The sequence below is a fragment of the Miscanthus floridulus genome, chromosome 11 (assembly GCF_019320115.1).
Source record: "Miscanthus floridulus cultivar M001 chromosome 11, ASM1932011v1, whole genome shotgun sequence".
Taxonomy (NCBI): domain Eukaryota; kingdom Viridiplantae; phylum Streptophyta; class Magnoliopsida; order Poales; family Poaceae; genus Miscanthus; species Miscanthus floridulus.
In genome coordinates, this window is record NC_089590.1 from 60,465,027 (window position 1) to 60,488,779 (window position 23,753).

Here is a 23,753-nt window from a genome sequence, read left to right on the forward strand (position 1 = left end):
TTCAATTGTGTCCTTAGGCTTCCCATACACGCCCATGAAGCCTAGCAGGTTCACACAAAGATTCTTCGTCAGGTGCATCACGTCGATCGCGCTGCGGACCTCTAGGACTTGCCAATAGGGTAGCTCCCAAAATATGGACTTCTTCTTCCACATGGGTGCGTGACCGTTGGCGTCCTTCGAAATAGGTTGGCTGCCACGTCTCTTTCCAAATATTACTTTCACATCATTGACCATATCGAGGACGTCCTCACCAGTTCGGTTGCGAGGCTTGGTCTGGTGGTCTGCCTTACCTTTAAAATGCTTGCCTTTCTTTCTTACGGGGTGATTTGCAGGAAGAAATCGTCGATGCCCAAGGTACACGACCTTGCGACACTTTTTCAAGAATATACCTTTCATGTCACCGAAACAGTGCGTGCATGCATTATATCCCTTGTTTGATTGTCCTGAAAGATTACTTAGAGCTGGCCAATCATTGATTGTTACGAACAACAATGCTCGTAGGTCAAAGTGCTCCTGCTTGTGCTCATCCCACACGCATACACCTGGCTTGTTCCACAAAAGTAGAAGTTCTTCAACTAGTGGCCTCAGGTACACATCGATGTCGTTGCTAGGTTGCTTTGGGCCTTGGATGAGCACCGGCATCATAATAAACTTACGCTTCATGCATAACCGGGGAGGAAGGTTGTAGATACATAGAGTAATAGGCCAAGTGCTGTGACTACTGCTCTGCTCCCCAAAAGGATTCATACCATCCGTACTTAAAGCAAACCTTAAGTTTCTTGCGTCACTTGCAAACTCGGGGAATTCTCTATCGATTGCTCTCCACTGGGACTCATCAGCAGGGTGTCTCAACATATTGTCTACCTTACGGTCTTCTTTGTGCCATCGCAACAACTTTGCATGGTCTCTGTTTCTAAAAAGACGTTTCAAGCGTGGTAATATAGGAGCATACCACATAACCTTGGCAGGGATTTTCTTCTTGGGACGTTCGCCCTCAACATCACCAGGGTCATCTCGCCTGATCTTATACCGCGACGCGTGACATACAGGGCATGCATCCAACTTCTCGTACTCCATGCCACGGTAGAGGATGCAGTCATTAGGGCATGCATGTATCTTCTAGATTTCTAATCCTAAAGGGCAGACTACCTGTTTTGCTTCGTACGTAGTGCTGGGCAATTCGTTATCCTTCGGAAGCATCTTCTTTTGGATTTTTAGCAACTCCGCGAATCCCTTGTCAGATACACCATTCTTTGCCTTCCATTGCAGCAATTCCAATGTGGTACCTAACTTTTTCTGCCCCGCATCACAAGTTGGGTATTGCAATTTCTTGTGATCCTCTAGCATGCGGTCGAACTTGATCTTCTCCTTTTCACTTTCGCATTCTCTTTGTGCATCACGAATGGCCTGACCAAGATCATCAGCGGGCTCCTCCTCTGCCCCCGCCTCTTCTTCAGCGGGTTTCTCCTTTGCCCCCACCTCTTCTTCAGCTTCCCCCATTGCAGTATCATTGAAGGCACAATATTCAGCAAAAATGTCGTCATCGCCCCATTGTTCTTCTTCACCTTCTTCCATTAAAACTCCGGTTTCTCCGTGCTTCGTCCAACAAATATAGTTTGCCATGAAACCTGACTTGAACAAGTGTGAATGAAGAGTCTTTGAGTTAGCATATTCCATGGTATTCTTACATACGGCACATGGGCAGCACATGAAACCATCGCGTTTGTTTGCCTCGGCCGCACGTAACAAAGAATGCACGCCGTCCATGAACTCTTGTGAGCGACGATCAGCATTGTACATCCAATGCCGACTCATCTGCATTACATGACATAAATACCGTATTAAAACCTAGAACATAATTAGTTAACTATACAACATGCATACCACCACAAAAGCTATAAATTTAAGAAAGCCTTGCTACAATGTAGACAATCCCAACTACCACTATAAGCACTAAAGCTAAAATGCACTTCAGCAGAATAAGGATTTCGCGACCAATCTCAACTAAAACAAATAGATCTCCCATTTGTTCAACATCTTTGGGCTTCTTTGGCTGGATCACTGCATCATTAGCCACCATATCTGCCTGTTGTGCAAGATATTTTTGCACGAGTTCAACATATTCTTCCTCCCAGTAGAAGCCTGAACATCCAGTGCCATCCCACTGAAATTAAAACATAAATTAGAACTTTAATCACAACCATCATGAAAATAGGTATAAACTAACCATAGTCATTAAATACGATAAAATAACTCACATTGCGATCCGGACACTTGTAGAAAATGCGACCCTTGTTCGGACCCTCCTTCTTCACTCGGTACTCCATCACAATCTTCGTCTCATCACAACACTTGCCATATGCAATGAGTGGGAGGCCCGGCCTAAGTCGCTTTGGGAACCCATGAGAGGCCGAGGACCCGGAAGCAGTTGCCATCTACTCTCTATACTCATTTTTTAATACACTATAAATTTCTCATTTTATAATCAAATAAAATTAAAAAAACTCTAAAATTCTCTATATCTCTAAACAATGAAGTGTGCTATGCATGCTACAAATGAACGGTGAATACTAGTTTTTAATAGCTACTTTAACCTTCCTTAATGTAAATATGCAAACTTTAAGTGATTTTGAGCTCAAATTGCTTACAAATGAAAAAAACCACAATAAAGAACCATATATATATAATTATATATAGTGAACAAAATGAGATAAGACAATGGTGAAACATGAGAGTTTGAAGTTGGTAACCTTTAGAACCGAAGAATCGACGGAGGAATCGAAGAAATCGACGGAGAATCGAAGAAGAATGGATGGAAGAGCGAGAACACTGAGCTCTCGGGCGGGCTCGGGGAGGAAGAAGCCGGCCGGTATATATAGGGTGGACCTTTAGTCCCGGTTGGTGGATCCGACCGGGACTAAAGGTATGTTTTCAGCCACGGGCCACGCCACCAGCCGGGACAAGAGCTTTACTCCCGGTTGGATCCACCAACCGGGAGTAAAGGTCGACCTTTAGTCCCGGTTGGTGTATCCAACCAGGACTAAAGGTCCCCTGCCACAATGACCTGGCGCAGGAGCCGTTGGGCAGGGACCTTTAGTCCCGGTTGGATCCACCAACCGGGACTAAAGGTCTCTCTAGTCCCGGGCGCAAAAAATGCCGGGACTAGAGCCTGATTTGGCCCTTGGATCAAAGGTCTGTTCTCTACTAGTGTAAAGAGCCCATCATTTAGTCCTGGTTTCTTGCCCGGGACTAAAGGTCCCGGTTGATAATACCAACCGGGGCTAAAGAGGCCTCTCAGTCTGGCCACGTGGGCTAGCCCTTTAGTCCCGGTTGGTATTACCAACCGGGACTAAAGATTCTTTTTTTTTTCTTTTTTTTGTTTCTATTTTCAATTGATGATTCGTTTTGGTTTTTGAATAGGTTTTTAAATACGCATTCTACGCTGCTAATAATATACGTATGATACACGCTTATAATGTTCGAACATTTTGTACAAACTAAAGTATGAAACTAACGTATATATTACATGCATATACATATATTGTACGTTATTTTATGTACATATAATATGTATATATATATATATATTTTACAAATAAAGCTTGCATTGTATATTCTATCATATCCTTGGTATAACAAATTTACTCCATCTGGTTTGGCTTCCATGTTTCGTTCACGTCATTATAGAACTCGCCGACGGGGTTTAAGACATGGTCATTAAGAAATCCTGCTATGGTCTCTTGAATTGCTTTCAGTTGGTCACGTCGTATGACTTTTTCCTTCAACCATAGAGTCTTCAATAAAAGTTAAAGGAAAAGTATTAATATATATATATATGTGTGTGTGTTGGTCACGTGATTACTTATATATATGAGCAATAAAAGAAATTGTGAATATATGAATATATTTATATAACGTACTTTGAGGATCTCTTTAGGAGTTCTTTTTGCGTACGCCATGATGAACTCGCAAACATAGTATCCGCAGTAGTTGGTCCCCTGTTCTTGCCTCCGAACCCACTTTTACGAGAAAAAAGATCCGGTGAATTAAAAACATGCATGGTGTTAATTGAATTATATATATATAAATGTAGCTAGTACTTACTTTGTGTGCGATTACATCCAGTGGCGCTTTGCAATGTTTCATGTGGTGTTCCTGAATGAAACTTTTTCAAACACTACGCCCAATAAAATAAAAAATTAATTTGGCCTTTAATAATTGTTGCAATTAAGAGATCAGGGTATATATAGTTGCTAGAGAGGCCAAATTACCCTTGGATAATATCTATCATGTCTTAGTACTCTGTTTGCTCTTTTCTTAACGAGTCTAAGATGCTCAACCGACTATTGGCCATATCGATGACCATCAATATCCAGTGATTGCTGCATATGTTTTTATACACAAATATGATCGACATTAACTAGAGTCAATATATATATATATATATATATATATATATATATATATATATATATATATATATATATATATATATATATATATATATATGGGACATAGCTTAGCTAGTAAGCAAATAATTAAACAAATGTCTACTATATGATCGACATTAATTATTTAACACTCACTTGAAGTTGTAGGGGAAGAGTATGTCCTTGTTTTGTTGGTTCACTAAGAACCTCATGAGATTTTTCTCAAGTTCAGCTTTCCATTGAGGCGGGGGATTAGGGTGTTTGAATATGACATTTGGATCAACGAAAACAACATCATTATCCTTTCTCTTTCTGAGTTCTGTCATCTCATATCTGCATATACAAAAATATAGTGTGAGGATATATAATTTATATATATACATGTAACTTTATATATACACACTTTAATAGTAGAAAATAATCATACTTACAGACAATAGCAGCTAATGAGACTTTTGTCGAGAGAGTCCAGGTGGCATAGTTGGTGTAATTCTAAAAACTCGACATATATAACGTCATCGCCACGGAAGTAATGTTGGTTTCTAACTCTGACAGAAACAAAGTTCTCTCCCCGTTCACACGCCGCCATGTGCCACTTGTTTAGCAGGTACATTTACGTACCCAGTTCACCTAAGGCCTCAGGGTTGTATAGACTCTTTCCATGTTCAAATTTCTTTCAAGGATCCACTTTCGGAGCAGATGGTCCTTCAGTGAGCACTTGGGCAAGGTCCAAACCAGTATCCTCGTAAAACCGAACTAGGTCCTCAAAATCGACGTCTAGTAAGTCTAAGTTTGAACCATATTCATTATGAATGACAAGAGGGTGGACTGATTGTTGCGATTGTTGTCCGAGTTGTGCAACACCTTTCCCCGCTCTAGGCTTTTTCTGCGCCGCCTCAAATGACTTGGTGAGAGAGCGGTCGTAGTTCGATTTTGCCAGGGTCTTTTGAGATTTCCGCTTTTTTGGTTCACCTTCTTTCTTAGAAGATATGGAGGTAGGTAGAAGTACGGTTTCTCCGGGTTCTCCCTCGCTTCTTGTTGCTTTCTTACTTTTTCGAAGAAACTGTTCACATCTTTTTGTACTGCAGCATTTAATTCCTTTTCACTTTTCTCGTAAGACGGTTTTTGGGGAATAACTGGATTAGAGGAGGCTTTCTTCTTTGCCGGCTGGTGGGCCAATGGCTTCGTTTGCGGGGCGGACCTCTTAGGAGCTGGCTGCTTCTTGGTCATCAAGGGAGGCGGGGCAGCCATTGGAGACCTCCTTGGAGGTGGCGACGGTGGCGGCGTTGCATAATCATTGCCTGGAGCACTATGATAATCTGGAGATTGAATAATTGAACTTAGGTTGGTGGAGGCCCTGCTGTGTGAGTACAAAAAAAAATAATTAGGTATAAGAAATTGTTATTATTAATCATGCATGTCAATAGAAAATTAGTGAAAAAAATTGTTTCGTTCACTTTTGTCCGCACCTATTGTCTGGCAATTGAGGAAGCGGCGGTGGACTAGAGACCCTAGGAATAATGATGTAGCGCTTGCTCCATAGTATGAATGTCTTCTCTACTTCTCCTAGAGTCTTCTCCCCATCACCTCCTGTAATGTCAAGAGCCAGATCACTAAAACCTTTGTTAACTCTATCCACTGAGACGCTAACATATCCAGGTGGTATTATTGCCCCATGGATTCTTGGTGTCTTGGTAGGATCTAGAGGAGAAAAAACACCAGGAGCCACCATGATTGTGGCATTCCCTTTTGGAATATGTAGCTCACATGATGTAAACGGTGCAGTGATGTCATCCACGGGGAAACGTAGCATTGCGTCATCTTGATTTGACAACTCCGTGGAAGCGCAGCTGCTTTTCAACTGATCAGGGGGGCTAATATTAATGTTGATTCCTGGATCAGATGCCTGCCTTTGGGCACTCATTGCTATTTGCACTTGTTTTATGATTTCATCCTACATTCTAGCTTGCATGTCTTTTTCGCGCTCCTGTGCTTGAAGCAACGCCTCCCATGACTCATGAACATATTCCTCCAACATGCTGATCCGCGCTGCTTCCTCATCCTTCCTTCTCTGCCGGCTTCTGTAGGTATCTCTGTCGTTAGGGAAACCATGCTTCCAAGAAATGTTCCGTCCTAAACCTCTCATTCGGCCACTGTGTTCAGCAGTCCCAATAGCATACGTTAGTTCATCCTTCTCTCTATTGGGCCTGAACGCACCAATAGCTTTAGCTTGTAGAGCATAAGAAAATCTTTGTGTTGCTCTTTCGAGTTTTGGGCCATGAACTAGCTTCCCGGTCTCTAGATCCAGTCTTCCCCCATGAGCGAAAACCAATTCTTCCCTTAGCAAAAATGTTCGCTTCCATTTTTTCCTACTTGGGAATGGCAGTCGCGTAGCCACCTGATCCCATGCCATGGTGGTATACCTTCTATCAGACATTCTCTTGGTTCCTTCTCACCCGTTCCTCACCCTCTTCCGATGTCTTGTACTGTACAAAATCATTCCAGTAGGGCATCAACTTCGCGAGTGGGCCCCTAGTATTGAAATTGGGCGTTAGGTTCTTCTTGACGTATTTCGTGTATAGGGATTTCTTCCAAGTCTGGAATTATGTGGCCATCTTCTTCATAGCCCACTTTCGAACTAGCTCCTTCAATTCATCATCGTTGATATCATCATAATCATCCACTTGCAACGTGAAATGTTGAAGTATATCATCCCAAATTAAATTCTTATCAAGATTAGAGACAAAACTAACATGAGGCTCATTGATCTTTTGCTTCCATTCACGGGCACTGATTGAAAGTCTATCCCTTACAAGGTACCCACAGTGTTGCACAAATTTCCTTGCATGTGGACCAAGTGGTTCGCCTGTCTCGGTATTGAATTCCAATATTATGTAGCGCCCCTCCTATGGCTTTTTCGGGCCTCGAATATTTTTGCTTTTCGCCGTTGTGGTCGTCGATCCAGAGGGCTACGTATAAAAAAAGAATAAATAAATATTATGTGTACACATAATAGATGATAGATATTCAAATATATATATATATATATAATATTCAAATATATATATATAAATATATATACATCGCCAGTATTTTCTTGCACAATATTTTCTTGATTATTTTCAAGAGCCAGGTATTGACTCCCGTCATCTACATCCTGCTGGTCACCATCGGCAAATTGAGTGCTGGTGTTGATAGTATCCATCATTTCTTCATCCATGTTGTCTCTCGGGGCAGCCATCTAGCTTTTACACCACTAGATATATCTATAAAAATAAAAACCATATATCTATAAAATGGATCGAGTCATGTGCTTAAAATTAATTAAATAACTACACTCAAAATTCAAGTCTCCAAAGCATAACTTTGATTTCTTATTTTCTAGAAATATTAGGGTTTGGAGCGGGGCTTAGGATATTAGGATATATATCAACATTAATGTCAATATATCAAAATTTAGATATATATATACCAAAAAATTCATAGCACTAATAAAAACAATATTTTCAATCGTGACGAAGATTCTAATATATTTCTACAACTATATATTGTACCATGCAAATAATAATTAGGGTGACATGAATTTTATTAGTGCTTGTGCTCGATGTCCATCATTATCAATTATCATCGCCTGCATCTGCATGCCGCGGTAGCGTGGTGGCGAAGCCATGGGGTAAGATTCGCATACGTGCTCCCGCATGATTTGATGTTTTTATGTAAGGTGGGATGAAGCGGTGTATATATATTAGCGTGTTTACTTCAGTTTAGTTAACAAATAACAAGAACTAACGCTGAATCGAGTAACATGATTTTGATGTGTCACTTGATAGGTCCAGGTAAAAAAAGGATTAATTCACGCCGAAAAAAGAGGTTGTCGGCTCTAATTAAAACATTCATCGTGCTTACACGTACACCAAGCAGACCCTAAGGGTGTAGTGTAGGTATATGTATTCGGTTTCATTATTGCTCGACACCATATATATTTGTGTTGCTGAACGAGGATTCCAAGCAAATCTCGGTGTTTGGTTCCTTTACCAAATCGGAGCGTCTTCAGATTCGTTGAGACGAGATGATTTCGCTTGCTTCCGTCAGAGAGCTAATTAAAATGGCTCTTGACCTCTTGTCTATCTGGACGACGAGCTACTTGTTTCGCTCCCTTTGGATCGAGTGAGGCTACGATAAAAAACAATATGTCATTAGATAGATTTTGATGGAGCTAAGGACCGTGGCACAGAACAAGCAGAATGGAGGTGCCTCAGGGCCACCCCTGAACACACTCATACACACACTGTTGCTCACATATAGCATGGTGAGCACAAGCATGATGGCGAGGACGAGCACGAGCACAAGCGCGCATGGTGAGGAGATCGAGGACGACGAGCGTGGAGGATGACGAGCGCATGGAGCCGACCAGGACGAGGCGCGCGTGCGCGTAGAGCCAGCCGCCGGGGACGAAGGATGAGCTCGAGGCACGGTGCTGGCCGGAGGTGATCTCTCGACGACGAGGATGAGCGCGCGGCGATGAGGACGACGATGAGCGCTCTGACAAAGGGGACGACGATGAGCGCTCCGGTAAAGGGGACGACGAGCGCACGGCGAGGCGTGTGAGCGCGTGGAGCCGGGGACAAAGCTGGCGATGATGAGGATGAGGATCGACGCCAGCGATGAGGGCGTGGTAGATCCAAATCAGATCTGGGTGAGGGCGAGGATGATGGCGATGGATCCGGGTCTGGGCGCCGCGCACGAACGGGAGAGGCGCAAGCTGGGCCGCCAGCGGAGACGGCAAGAGATGGGAGAGGCGCGTGGAGGCAGTTGGAGTCGATGAGGAGCGACGATGGCGTGGTGGCTCTCGGGCGATGGATGAAGATGATGGAGGTAGAGAAGAAGACGAGGCGATATATATTTCGGGGATCTTTAGTCTCGGGTGAAGCCATGGCCCGGGACTAAAGGACCTTTAGTCCCGGACTCTCGGGTGATGGTAAGAACCAGGACTAAAGGTCCTGGGTGCAGCCATGACCCAGGACTAAAGTTATTTTTTACCGGGCCACGAAAACGTAGCCCACATTTAGTCTCGGGTGGTTGATCCACCCGGGAGTAAAGGTGGGCTGTAGTTGGCTTTCTGGTAGTTTCCAGAAGTTTTTCCTTTTTTTTATATATTTCTTTTATATAAATATGCAGAGAGTTATTAATTTCCTAATAAATAAAATATTATCCAAAAAATTATAAAAAAATCCTGGACTTGGTTTTGCATTATTATACACAACAAAAATTTGTAACCTAAACTCTTTTGTTTTACTGTATAAATATTTAACATAGTGTAAATAATAATTACAATTTGCACCATGCAAAAATATACTACTTGATTAAAATTATTAAAACTATTGCTTTTCGACAGAAAATTAGTTTTCACATCTTATTAACGTTGATCATTTAGTTTTTCATCACACATTCTCCACGGGAAATCCACCGTCAAGCAGAAAATTCATTTAAACCATAGAAAATATGAAAACACGACAAAAAAAATCTAAAGTCACAATTATTACATAATAGGTCTAATACATCACCATATCAAGCCGGGACTAAAACAATTTTTTTCACTAATTTTTTCACATCAGATGCATTGCTTTTGCTTTTTGCTTTGTGCAACATGGAAATCCCAATATAAAACACAAATTTAATCTGAACATAGAAAAAAAGGAAACACCTAATAAACATCTCTGAATTCACAATTATTACATAATACCTCTAATACACACTATTAAACATCACTATATATATCAAGTGGGCACAGTAGTGAACTTCTTAATGTATATCCCTTGGTTATGATCGCGCCGTAACCATGGAGTGTCCTCATCATTTAGCTGGTTGCTTGGGTCTTTGTTCACTGTGAAGGGTGGAATTCGGTCATCCTTTTCATAATCTTCTGATATGTCTGACTTGTCTTCAATTCCGACGATGTTTCTTTTCCCTGAAAAAACTATGTGGCGCTTTGGCTCATTGATTGGGTCGTTGTTGTTTTTCCCTCTCTTCGGTTTTGTAGACATGTCCTTGACATAGAACACCTGATTCACATCCTTGGCAAGGACGAACGGTTCGTCTTTGTACCCAATATTGTTGAGGTCCACGATTGTCATTCCATACTGGTTGTCGACTGCTACCCCGCCTCCAGCCTTTACCCATTGGCACTTGAACAAAGGTACCTTAAAAGTAGGTGCATAGTTTAGTTCCCATATCTTCTCTATGCGGCCATAATATATTTGCTTATTTCCATTAGGGTCAGTGGCATCTATGCGGACACCACTATTTTGGTTGGTGCTCCTTTTATCTTGGGCTACTGTGTAAAATGTATTCCCATTTATCTCGTACCATTTGTATGTGAGGATATGCCACGATGGTTACCTAGCCAACAAATACAATTGCTCATCAATACTCTCATCACCCTGACATTCTTTTCGCAACCAGTCATTGAAAGTTTCTATGTGCTGACGCGTAATCCAAGCTTCAGACTTCCCTGGAAACTCGGATCAGAGCAACTCTTTATGTGTCTCGATATATGGATCCACCAAGGAGGAGTTTTGCAGAACTGTGTAGTGTGCTTTATTAAAATAATTGTCCTACGTACCAATATATGGTTTCTTCCCTAGTGTCCCCTTTCCACTTAGTCTCCCCTCGTGTCACGATTCAGGAACACCAATCGGGTTAAGGTCAGGAATAAAGTCAACACAAAACTCAATGACCTCCTCTGTTCCATAGCCCTTGGCGATGCTTTCTTCTGGTCGAACACGGTTGTGAACATATTTCTTTAGGACTCACATGAACCTCTCAAAGGGAAACATGTTCTGTAGGAACAAGTGTGAATGAAGACTCCTTGAGCTAGCATATTCCTTCAAATTCTTACATATGGCACATGGGCAGCATATGAAACCATCGCGTTTGTTTGCCTCGGCCACACGTAAGAAAGAATGCACGCCCTCAATGAACTCTTGGGAGCGGCGATCAGCATTGTACATCCAATGCTGGTTCATCTGCATTACATGACATACATACCATATTAAAACCTAGAACATAATTAGTTAATTATATGACATGCATGTCACCACACAAGGTATTAATTTATGAAAGTCTTGCTACAATGTAGACAATCCCAACTACCACTAAAAAAACTAAAGCTAAAATGCACTTCAATAGCATAAGGATTTCGTGACCAATCCCAACTAAAACAGACATATCATGCGTTTGTTAAACATTTATGGGCTTCTTCCGCAGGATCACTGCCTCATCAGCCACCGTAGCCGCCTGTGCAAGAGAGTTTTGCACGTGTTCAACATACTCTTCCTCCCAGTACCAGCCTGAACATCCAGTGCCATCCCACTGAAATTAAAACAAAAAATAGAACTTTAATCACAATCATCATGAAAATAAGTATAAATTAACCATAATCATCAAATACGACAAAATAACTCACATTGCGATCCGAACACTTATAGAAGATACAACCCTTGTTGGAACACTCCTTTCTCACCCAGTACTACATCACAATCTTCTCCTCACACTTGCCGCATGCAATGAGAGAGAGGTCCGGCCTCAGTCGCTTTGGAACCCGATGAGAGGCCGAGGACCCGGAAGCAGTTGCGATCTACTCTCTATACTCATTTTTAATATAATATAAATTTCTCATTTTATAAACAAATAAAATTAAAAAAACTCTAAAATTCTCTATATCTCTAAACCATGAAGTGTGCTATGCATGCTAGAAATGAAAGCTGAATACTAGTTTTGAATAACTACTTTAACCTTCCTTCATCCAAATATGCAAACTTTAAAGTAATTTTGAGCTTAAATGGCTTACAAATAAAAAAATCCACCATAAAAAACCACATATATCTAGTCCACAAAATGAGATATGCTACTGATGAAACATGAGAGTATAAAATTGGTAACCTTTAGAACCGAAGAATCGATGGTGGAATCGAAGAAATCTTGTGATTACCGGCGATGAGGAAGAAGAGAGGCTGGCGATGAAGCAAGAACACTGAGGTCGAAGTGGCTCGGGCTCGGAGAGAAAGAAGGGGTATATAAGAGGGGACCTTTAGTCTCGGTTAGAGACACCAACCGGGACTAAAGGTCCCTTTCTAGTCCCGAACAGAGCCTCCAGCCGGGAGTAGACTTTTACTCCCGGTTGGAGAGACCAACCAGGAGTAAAAGTTAACCTTTAGTCCCGGTTGGTAGCTCCAACCGGGACTAAAGGTCCCCTGCAGCAAACGCCTGCCGTAGTAGCCGTCGGGCAGGGACCTTTAGTCCCGGTTAGAGCTACCAACCAGGACTAAAGGTTTCTGTAGTCCTGGGCGCAAAAAATACCGAGACTAAAGTCAAATTTCGAAGTGGATCAAAAGTCGTTTCTCTACTAGTGTATACGATGGTATCCTTTCACTAATCATCAGAGCTGTGCTAGAATCAAGCAAATGAAAGGTTCAAAGACATTCTCCAGAGATGTCCACCAGCTATATATAGGTAGGACACAACCATTTTACTTCTCATAAAATGATTAAAACATGGGATCCATCCAATTAATTTGAACTCATGTAAAGGACTCAAATAAATTCCACTACTCACCGAGTAACTTTCAGGTACTATTCCAACAACAGTGACATATATTGATTTAATGAACTTAATCTTGGTAATATCATTATCACTACGATACACTCAGTACCTGTCATTTCAAATGAGGAAGGGAACAACCAACATATATATATATATATATCCACATTAATTTTATAGTAGCTATCATTATTTGAAATTTCATCATATTTAGTTCTAAAAAAATGGTACAGTAGAACTTTTGTAGTACCACGGTGACGTGTGAAGTCATCAGTCCCTTTTATTAACTAACAACAACCTTATATATTCATTTCTCTGCTCAATAAACTACTCGATCAGCAATCTAATCTGCAGCTTTAACTTCAGGACATGAATTATGAATGCTTATGTAGGATGCCATAGGAACACTAATAAGATAACTCATACGTTTTCATAATCACATTGTCTATGTAATTCTAGCAGAGTACCGATCGAGTTAAACAATTTGAAGTTTGACCAAGTTTATACAAAAAGTATATGAATACTATGATACCAAATAAGTGTCATTAGATTCATCATGGAATATATTTATAGCTATACCTATTTTGTGTCATAAATATTGATACTATCTTCTATAAACTTGGTCAAACTTTCAATAATTTGATAAAAGAAACAACTACAATTGCATTCTTTTCGGGACGGAGATAGTACCATATATATACCGAGTTAAGTTGCATCAATTCATGTGGGCCGAAAAATGTTAAGACCAAAATAAAATAACTGTAAGTTCGTATATGCCATACCTCTCCACTTTAAATGACATTACCTCATCAATGTGTAAAATCCCAGACATAAATATATGCTGCTCCAAGGAGGTAAACAGATAGAACCGCATGCTCAACTCACACTATATGCACGCTCAGTCTTTTTTTAGCAAAATGCATGCTCAGTCCTGCCATGCATAGGTTGTAACATTCTAATTTTATTAATTGTTGTAATGTATTATTAAAGTCTATGTACTTTCCGTGATCACAACTACAAGTTGTTTACTACGGAGTACATCGACAAGTTCAACAAGATAACACATTTACAGGTAATTTCTGCAAAAATAAAAAATCCAAACAAAAAAATTATATGCAAGTATTTTTCAGGATAAATTCACTAACATCAGTCTTACATCAACAATTATCTAAGTCCATAAATATTGATCATAAAAGTTGAAAAGACTTGATTGCAAGAATCCTAAAATGACATATATACAATTGAAAACATCATTGAGCCATTACCAGTAAAGATATGGTTAATCCAACAAGCAATGTTACTCAAACTTGAAATAAAACCATCTCTTGTTTTAATTTCTTGATCACTTGACGTATGCTTGCATGGTAGTTATAGATTGGCTAAGGGCGCATTCATATACTACACTAGTGTAGGAACAAACCTGTAGGATCTGGTTTAGTTTGCATATATATCCTCTATCATATGACAGACAAGTTAATAGTGCAACAATGCCTTGGTTGGAGATTACAGATGTACATGACCACCTTGCCATAGCTTCATTACATATACTTTTTTACATAAAAAGGAAGCTTTGATGTGCAGGTGCATATAGCTACATAGATATAATAAGATTAGATTGAGCAAGCATACACTAGTAGAGAAACGGGCTTTACTCCCGGTTGGAAAACCCCTTCAGTCCCGGTTTCCCAACCGGGAGCACGAATCCGGGACTAAAGGGCCCCTAATTTCTTTAGTCCTGGTTTCTCGCCCGGGACTAAAGGTCCACCTTTAGTCCCGGTTGGTAAGACCAACCGGGGCTAAAGAGGCCTCCCGGCCCGGCTACGTGGACCGGACCTTTAGTCCCGGTTGGTAATACCAACCGGGACTAAATATTTTTTTTGTTTCTGTTTCTTTTGATGATTCGTTCGCATTCTACGCTGCTACCGGGTTTCTTTTTCTTTTGATGATTCGTTCGCATTCTACGCTGCTACCAGGGCTTTCTATTTTCTTTTTCTTTTTTGTTTCTATTTTCAATTGATGATTCATTTTGGCTTTCGAATACACATTCTACGCTGCTAGAATATACGTAACATTTTGTACAAACTAAAGTATCAAAGATGCAGCGGTACGATCCTATAGAACAGATCCGGTTCAAGTAAAGTCGTGGTGCTTGGCTCCAGAGCTGAGCTTTTAAGTTAGCTTTCACTCTTCTGAGCAAGCGAGGTGGTGCTAATAGGTGGGACTGGCCAGCAATTCCAGCATATTGTGTACTGGGCCGCTCCATTCTGGTCGAGCCGGCCCATCGAGACAGCAACCGGGACTAAAGCTAATGTAGCCTTTAGTCCCGGTTCTAACAGCGAACAGAGCCTTTAGTCCCGGATGGATGGACGGCAGGCAACACATACAAGAGCACAACCGGGACTAAAGCTAATGTAGATGTACTGTTAGTTGCATGTAGAGGAAAGTGCAGTTGAGGCATCACGTACAAGAGCACAACCGGGACTAAAGCTAATGTAGATGTACTGTTAGTTGCATGTAGAGGAAAGTGCAGTTGAGGCATCACGTACAAGAGCACAACCGGGACTAAAGCTAACATGCATTTCTAAAAGGAAAGTGCAGTTGAGGCCCACGCAGCCCATCCACATGATCGGTTGGAGACCTTTAGTCCCGGTCGGAGACAGCAACTGGGACTAAAGGTCCATTTCTAGTCTCGGACGGAGCCTCCAGCCGAGAGTAGACTTTTACTCCCGGTTCGAGGGACCAACCGGGAGTAAAAGTTAACCTTTAGCCCCGGTTGGTAGCTCCAACCGGGACTAAAGGTCCCCTGCAGCAAAAGCCTGCCGCAGTAGCCGTTGGGCAGGGACCTTTAGTCCCGGTTGGACAGGGACTAAAGGTTTCTCTAGTCCCGGACACGAAAAATACCGGGACTACAGCCAAATTTCGAAGTGGATCAAAGGTCGTTTCTCTACTAGTGATACACGACGGAACAGAAGTGGGAATGAGATAATACAAGTGGTTTACATGCTTATGAAAATAAAGTATATATCATCATGATTATTCCTATGCTGGATCGAGGCTCTATATACTTGAAACTTTACATATACTGCCATTAACCGTTGTAGTGCCATGTTGGAACTGAAAAACTAACAAAAATAGTCTTTTGACAGTAGGTTATCAGTTTTAAAGCAATAATCAGACTTTATTATATTGTAAACGAAGCATGCAATATTGCAACCTAGCTAGGTGGCAGTTAAAGTTCAACGGTTGTCCAGTAAAAAGAATAACAGCAACTAGCTAGGCCCTTCTTTTTTATAGAAACACATGTACACTCACTTGCACCGATGCCATGCCTTATTTCAACCAAGAACATACGCAAAATTTGTCATTTTGTGTGTGAAAAATCAACATTCGTGCTGGTGATCGAGAAGTTCGTGTAGGTTCAAATTTAGAAACCCCGATGCAAGCTTGCCTACATATACAAAAAAAATGTTTATTTCTTAACTAACCAACCTACAACTTTCACCGCCAGCGTCCCACTTGTTATCCTGGACGAAGTTCAATGCTTGGGCATTATATTTACAGCCGACGTGATAACACTTACTTGCCCATTTAAATAAAGACAACAAAAAAAATGAAGCTTCAATTAGAAACTGTGAGGCTAGCTAGGATATTCTGTTAAATTATATATCAAAACTAATCATAGTAGCAAGTATAACATAAATCCTCTAAACTCCAATAATTCACAAAAAAATTCCGAACTATTTGTTTCAATATTATTCAATATAATCTCTTTTTTATGAACATGAAACGCCAATATATCAACTTAATTTGCACAAAAAAAAAGAAAAGAAATTCAGGAATGCATATATCGCCAGTCGTTAATTTAATTTATTAATTAGACCGACAGCAAAAAGTCAAACAAATGGCGTGTGCGGCCAGGAATTGTGTGACGAGTACAAGCACCATGAATGGAACAGGGTCTAGCTATCTCAACAGTGTCCTGCATATCCGGAGCCAACAGGGGACAGACAATGTATCGTTGCACCATTACTCCTACTTGACATGACTATTCAAGAACACAGAAAGGAGGACGGCAGTAGAAGATAACTGACCGATCGATCGAGACCCTGATGATAAGGTGCGGAAACGGCGGCAGCGACAGATCTGCCGACCGTGTCACCGTGCTGTGCCTTTCTTCCTTAGCATCACAATTCCATGCATTTTCTTGATGCTCTTCCTCGCCTCCTCATCCGTTTTGTTCTCTGTCTTGCTGAGCTCATCTTATCTCTGATTATCTCTGACACACACGGCGTTGCTTGTGGATCGGCTCTCAAGCTTAACAGTAACCCTGAAAAGGAAAGAAGAAACCAAGAAAGAAACAGTAGTGCGGCAGGGGAAAGAACCGGAGTGCTAAATACTAGATCTGGTCAAAAACACCATGAAGGAACTACGGATCCATCCGGCCGGTAGATTCCTGACGATGCCGCTGCCATATTCCAGGTTCCAAACATTCAATGGCACAGTAAATAAATCGGTCCCTGGAAGGGAGTAAAAAATGTGGTGGTACTTCCCCTAATGGTATAGGGCTCCTCGGAAAAGAGGAACGGAAGAGGGGCGACGTACGAAGCCGAGGAAGCCCCCAACGAGGAAGAAACAACAAGAAAAAATTACGGAGTACAGCAGCAGCAAGAAGAAAAAGAGTACCATGAATGCACTCCTAGGAGTAGAACGACGGCCGATAAATCGAAGAAATCCAACAGATGAGATCGAAATTATTCCCTTTTGAAAGAAGATGAGAGACCTAAAGAACCTTGGCAAGGTCAAGGTCATGGGAGGCGCAGCGCGACTGCGCGAGAGGGCTAAGGGCTAGCCACAGGGGGCGGCGCCGGCCGGCGGTGAGCGAGAGCCGCGCCCTGCCGTGTGGCGTGAGGGGGCCAGCGGATGACAGAAAGAGCAGTGAGCACGCGGCCGCGACGGCACATCCTTGGCCGGTGCCGTCACGCCCGGCCGTGTGCTCACTCTCTTCTGTCACCGCGCGCGCGCGCCCGCCCCCGCCGGACCGGCGGCGGCAGCCATCCCGCCCCGCCCCGCCTTGCCTGCCTGGCCGGCCAGTCCCCGCAGTTCTAGCACATCCACAGAACGGTGAGCACGCAAGACGCGAAAACCTTTTGGGTGTTTTGGCCTCTAATCTGGGCGACTGGCGGTGGGTCGAGTAGGAGGGCGTAACCGGCGGTTCCGCTTTATAGCGGGGAGGTGGGCCCGCGCGCGCACCAGCCCCGGCGTGGCAGGCTGGCTGGACGCTCCAGCTGATCCGATCCATAGAGGTCGCGCGGAGGCTTTAGGGTTCGCGTGGCCGCCTGATGCGGGTGGTGTGGTGGATGCTGCATCTGCATGCGCGACGAACGCGGGCGGCGGCTGCCGTGACCATGAACCCTGCCCATGAGAGAGAGGTAGCTGGGCATCTCGCTCGATCGCCCGGCCGGCCGGCCTCGCTGGCTAGGTAGCTAGGCTGGCGGCGGCCGGCACGGTTACATACCCTTGCTGTTCCTGCGAGGTGGGGTTGCTCCTGCTCCAGGAGATAAGGGTATTAAAGTGGAGGGCCAGTAGGGGCTTGACACGGAGCACATGTCCTTGCCTGTGAACTCGCTAGCTTTTCCAATTTCCACTGCGAGCTCATCAGATCAGAAAGAAAAACGATATCACGCCCGCCCACATTACAGTGGAGCCGTGGTACGTGGCCGCTTCTAGTCCGGACAGTTAAAAGGCGATCCAGCGTACTGATTCATGTTGAAACTGATTGGTAAAACCTTTCGAGCCATGAAATTGACGGGTAAAAGGCAGGAGTCTCCAGGTTTCTTTGCAACTGCAACTGCAACTGCAAGCGCAAGTAGCCTACCACGGTACTGTACAAGAGCATGATGAGCTACAGAGAAGGAGTGCCGCAAAGAATAACCATAGCGTCAGTGGACTTGCGTTGTGGAAATCTGCAGCGGGCGAGCGCTATGATATGACAGTACGACGGGGTCCCCGCGCGGCCCGGGCGATCGGCGCCGGCACCGAGCCCGGTGAAGCAGCTGATCAGCGGCATGCCTCCCCCGTGGGTTTCTTTTTCTGGGGCGTGCCTGCAACCGCTGCGAGTCCCAAAGCATGCATGTGATAGATACTGTAGGAGTATAAATCTAGCGGGTACAGCCTCTTCTGCTCGTAATAAAAGATATAGTTTGTCCTAATACACGAAGAAATAGAGTAATAGAGAGAAGAGAGTGAGGTGAGACATCACCGGTCGTCGGAGGGCTTGGCGGAAGAGCTGGAGCCGTCCATGACAATGTCGATGTTGCTGTGGAGTCCGGTAGTGTGGTCCAGCAGTGGCGTGGTGTCCTGGCAGAGGAGACGGTGGCGGCTTTCCGTCACTGGCTACGCACCCTTTCTAGATCGGTGTTAGGGTTTTGTCGGTGGAAACTGTAGCTCGGTCAACCTCGTTAAGAGAGCCGCCGGTCCCCACCTCTCCATATAGCGCAGTGTGACGGGGTCCACCAGCCATGTAGGGTTGGGCGCCCCCTGATCAGGGCGCGAGGTCAAGGCCCAACTCAACCGCTGGGCCGAGCTGGTGAGATCATCACTAACAATCTCCCACTTGATCTCATCTTATTACTTGAAACTCAACTTACTTTATCTTTTTCCATTACATCACAAATCAGTGCATAGAACGTGCCTCATTGTCATGGTCAGTTGCCATTAGATTAAACAGCTACAATGCACCTCTCTGTTTTGAAACAGATTCTCAACTAGGCCCTTATTATCTAGAAATCATAGGTTTTCCTTAAACCCATGCTGGCTAAGTGTTCTCTGAACACGCTGGGCTGTAAACCTTTTGTAAGCGGATCCGCAAACATCTTTTCTGTTCTTATATGCTCAAGACTAATTATATGATTCCGGACTTTATCTTTCACAACATAATACTTTATGTCAATGTGTTTGGCAGCACCACTTGACTTATTGTTGTGAGCATAACATACTGCTGGATTATTATCGCGATATAACTTAAGTGGCTTATGTATGTCGTCTACCACTTTCAACCCGGGCATGAATTTCTTCAGCCAATTGACCTGCCCTGTGGCCTCATAACATGCTACAAACTCGGCATACATTGTGGACGATGTAGTGACGGTTTGCTTTGAGCTTTTCCACGATATAGCTCCTCCTGCGAGAGTGAATATGTATCCTGACGTGGATTTTCTGTCATCTCCCGCATAATCAGAATCTATATAACCCTCTATGTGTAGGGAATCAGATCTTCTGTACGTTACCATAAGACCCTTCGTACCTTGTGGACAGCTGAACTATATGGAACCACTTTCATTTGATCGATCTCATATTGGTTCTTAGGACATTGAAATTCCCCATATCTGTCACCCTTGACTGTGGGAGCTTGCATACTGTATTTCTTTAGAACTTTTTCTATGTATGCCTTTTGCGATAATACTAAAACCTCATTTTCTCTATCTCGGTGAATCTCTAGTCCTAGGACGAATGAAGCTTCACCGAGATCCTTCATATCAAACTTTGAGGACAAGAACTTTTTTATTTCTAGTAGTAGATTAACATCAATGCTAGCGGGCAAGATGTCATCCACATACAAAACTAGGAAAATGTATTTTCCATTCTTGAACTTTGCATAAACGCAATTGTTCTCTATATTTTCTTGAAACCCAAACTTTCTTATTATACTATCAAACTTCAAATACCACTGTCTTGAAGCTTGTTTTAATCCATAAATGGATTTCTTCAGACGGCATCCCATACGTTCTTTTCTTTTCACAACAAAATCTTTTGGCTGTGCCATGTAAACAGTTTCCTCCAGATCCCCGTTTAGGAACGTCGTCTTCACATCCATCTGATGTAATTCTAAGTCGTAATGTGCTACAAGCGCCATTATGATTTTAAAAGAATCTTTACATGAGACTGGAGAAAATGTCTCATTGTAATCTATGCCTTCTCTTTGTGTGAAACCTTTCGTCACAAGTCGCGCTTCAAACCTTTCTATATTTCCTTTGGAGTCATGTTTAGTTTTGTACACCCATTTATAGCCTACTATCTTGGCTCCTTTAGGAATTGTTTCTAAGTTCCAAACATCGTTGGTTTTCATTGATTTCATTTCATCTTCCATGGCTTCAAGCCACTTAGATGAGTGAGCGCTTCTCGTGGCTTCTTCAAATGAGGTGGATCACCCTCTATTTGAAATTCCTCACATTCATAAACTTCGTAATCATCAGGAATGACTGATCTCCTGACTCTTTGAGACCTTCTAGGGGCCTCGTTAGATGACGCTTGTTCTATATGAGGCTGCTGTTGCTCTCCCTCATGTGTGACAACGGGTTCTTGGGGATCCTAAAGGATATGTTCCTCATGTTTATTCATTGTTGCCATAGGAGAACTAACAACCGGTGCTGTTACTATAGTGTCTTGCACTGTTGGTACAGCAATAACAGGTAGCGTGAAGAATGGCTCCTGAACCATAGGAGTGGGGACATATACCCGCTTCTCTTCAAAACTAATTTCTCGCACTACCATGCCCCCCTAATTATATTATCCTCCAAGAAGTCAACATGTCTTATTTCTATAAACTTCATTTGTCTGTCAGGACAATAGAAACAATAACATTTTAACTTTTCTAGATAGCCAATGAAATGACAACTGACTGTCTTGGAGTCTAGCTTCCCTATGTTTGGGTTAAAATCTTTTACCTCAGCTGGACAACCCCACACACGTAAATAGTTAAGTGAGGGTTTCTTTCCTGTCCACAACTCATACAGTGTTTTGGGCACCAACTTGCTTAGCACTCGATTAAGAATATGAACACTACCCCAGATCTGGACATCACTGTCGGTTCAAAAACCCCCTTCACTGCCGGATTTTGAACCGACAGTGGCATACCGACAGTGATGGGGGGTTGACATCACTGTCGGTTCTTAAAAAACCGATACTGATCTATAAACAATAGTGTCGGTTCCTGGCTCCACCCGGCAGTGTCCAGTTGAACAACATTGTCGGTTTGTAGTCCCAACCGACAGTGATGGTTGCTTCAAGAGTGTCGGTTCTTAGCTCAAGCTAGCAGTGTTTTGTAAGACTACACTATCGGTTCATGGCTCAAACCGACAGTGTTGTCGTAACCATTACTGTCGGTTCATTGTTTAAGCCGGCAGTGTTGAGCAAGCCTACACTATCGGTTTGTTTCTAACCGGCAATGATGGTTACGACAACACTGCCGGTTTGTTGCTAACCGGGCAGTGATGGTTACAACAACACTACCGATTTGTTACCAACCGACAGTGATGGCTCGTTCACATTTTATTGTTTTATAATTTATTTTAATTTAGATTTTTTCATGGAATCAGGGTTTCGCTTTATATACGCTACGTAGACGACAGGTCCATCAATATTAAACATTACAAATGTTACGGTTACAATTCAAATGTTCTTATCAAGATCCCGATCCCTCAAAATAAAAAAGAAATTATTCGATAAGATGAAGCATGCTTCTCATACTTCTTACAATAATCTAGCGAGCCGCTCTGGGCCATACTGGTCTTTGAACTTTACGGATTAGTGCAATGGAAAATACTCCATCTTTTTCTAATACCTCGGCTAAGATGAATTTTGCCAGCTCAGATTGTAGTGCGACGATCTCTATGTCTAACAGCCTTTCGTGGTTATATTTCTTGTGCTGTCGTTCAAAAAAGATGATATCCAAAGAGAAATCAGTAAATCATTTTGTTGAATTATTAACAGACATAAATGAAATGGGGATTATACACACCAACTTATCTGCTTCTTTCCGATTTCCTGCCGATGTAGCGAAGCATTGCCCACATTACATAAAACCCTCATTCATTGTTTGTCGCCGGCTATTTTTAGGTACTTCCCCTCCATTTCGACAACCTTGAATGGGACATGCGTCCCACCGATATGTCTTCTTCGGACACTGTGCAACATTAAAAGGAGAAACATTAGAAAGCGGTATGTGTGACTAGAAAATAATATGTTATTAGGATCGCTTACTAATTCAGCACTGCCATCAGTGCATTCAGATGATGAAATGGTTTTTTCTTCGAGTCCCACACCTTGATCAGATTTTTAGCAAGATTGACACAAATGAAAGACAAAATGGTTGTTGCAATCATAGAATCCTAATTATCGAATAATCTTAACGAATAAAGAAGCATAAAATAAAAAGGCGAGAACACATACTCGCAGTTGTAGGCTAGAAGTATGTGGGTTTTGTTCTTCATCTTGAATTCATCGAAAACAACAATCAATCTCTCTTTTAAGTCTTCCACGTCACATCCATGGAGGCCTAAACATATCTTCTCATTGACTCACAAAGGGTCCAAGAAGCCTATGTTATCCCATTTGCTTTTTAGTATGCAAAATTTTGCTATACACCTACATAAAATCATGGGAATTGGTAAAAAATTAAAAATTTGTGTCTCGAGAGAGTAGTTAATTATAACATCATGCGTGTAGTGTACTAACATAGTCCACAGCGTCAACATTTGTGAATCGAGAGAGCGTTTCTGGTATAGCTGGAACAAGCACTCCCACTCGACATCGAACTTCTCTTCTTCAGGATAATGAAAAATATGTGGCGAACGGATAATAACCTCAAAACCAAAGTCCTCTGTCTCTGTTGCTTGAGCCATGTAATATTCATGCAACTGGCGCATATATGTTGTCAAATTTTTATAC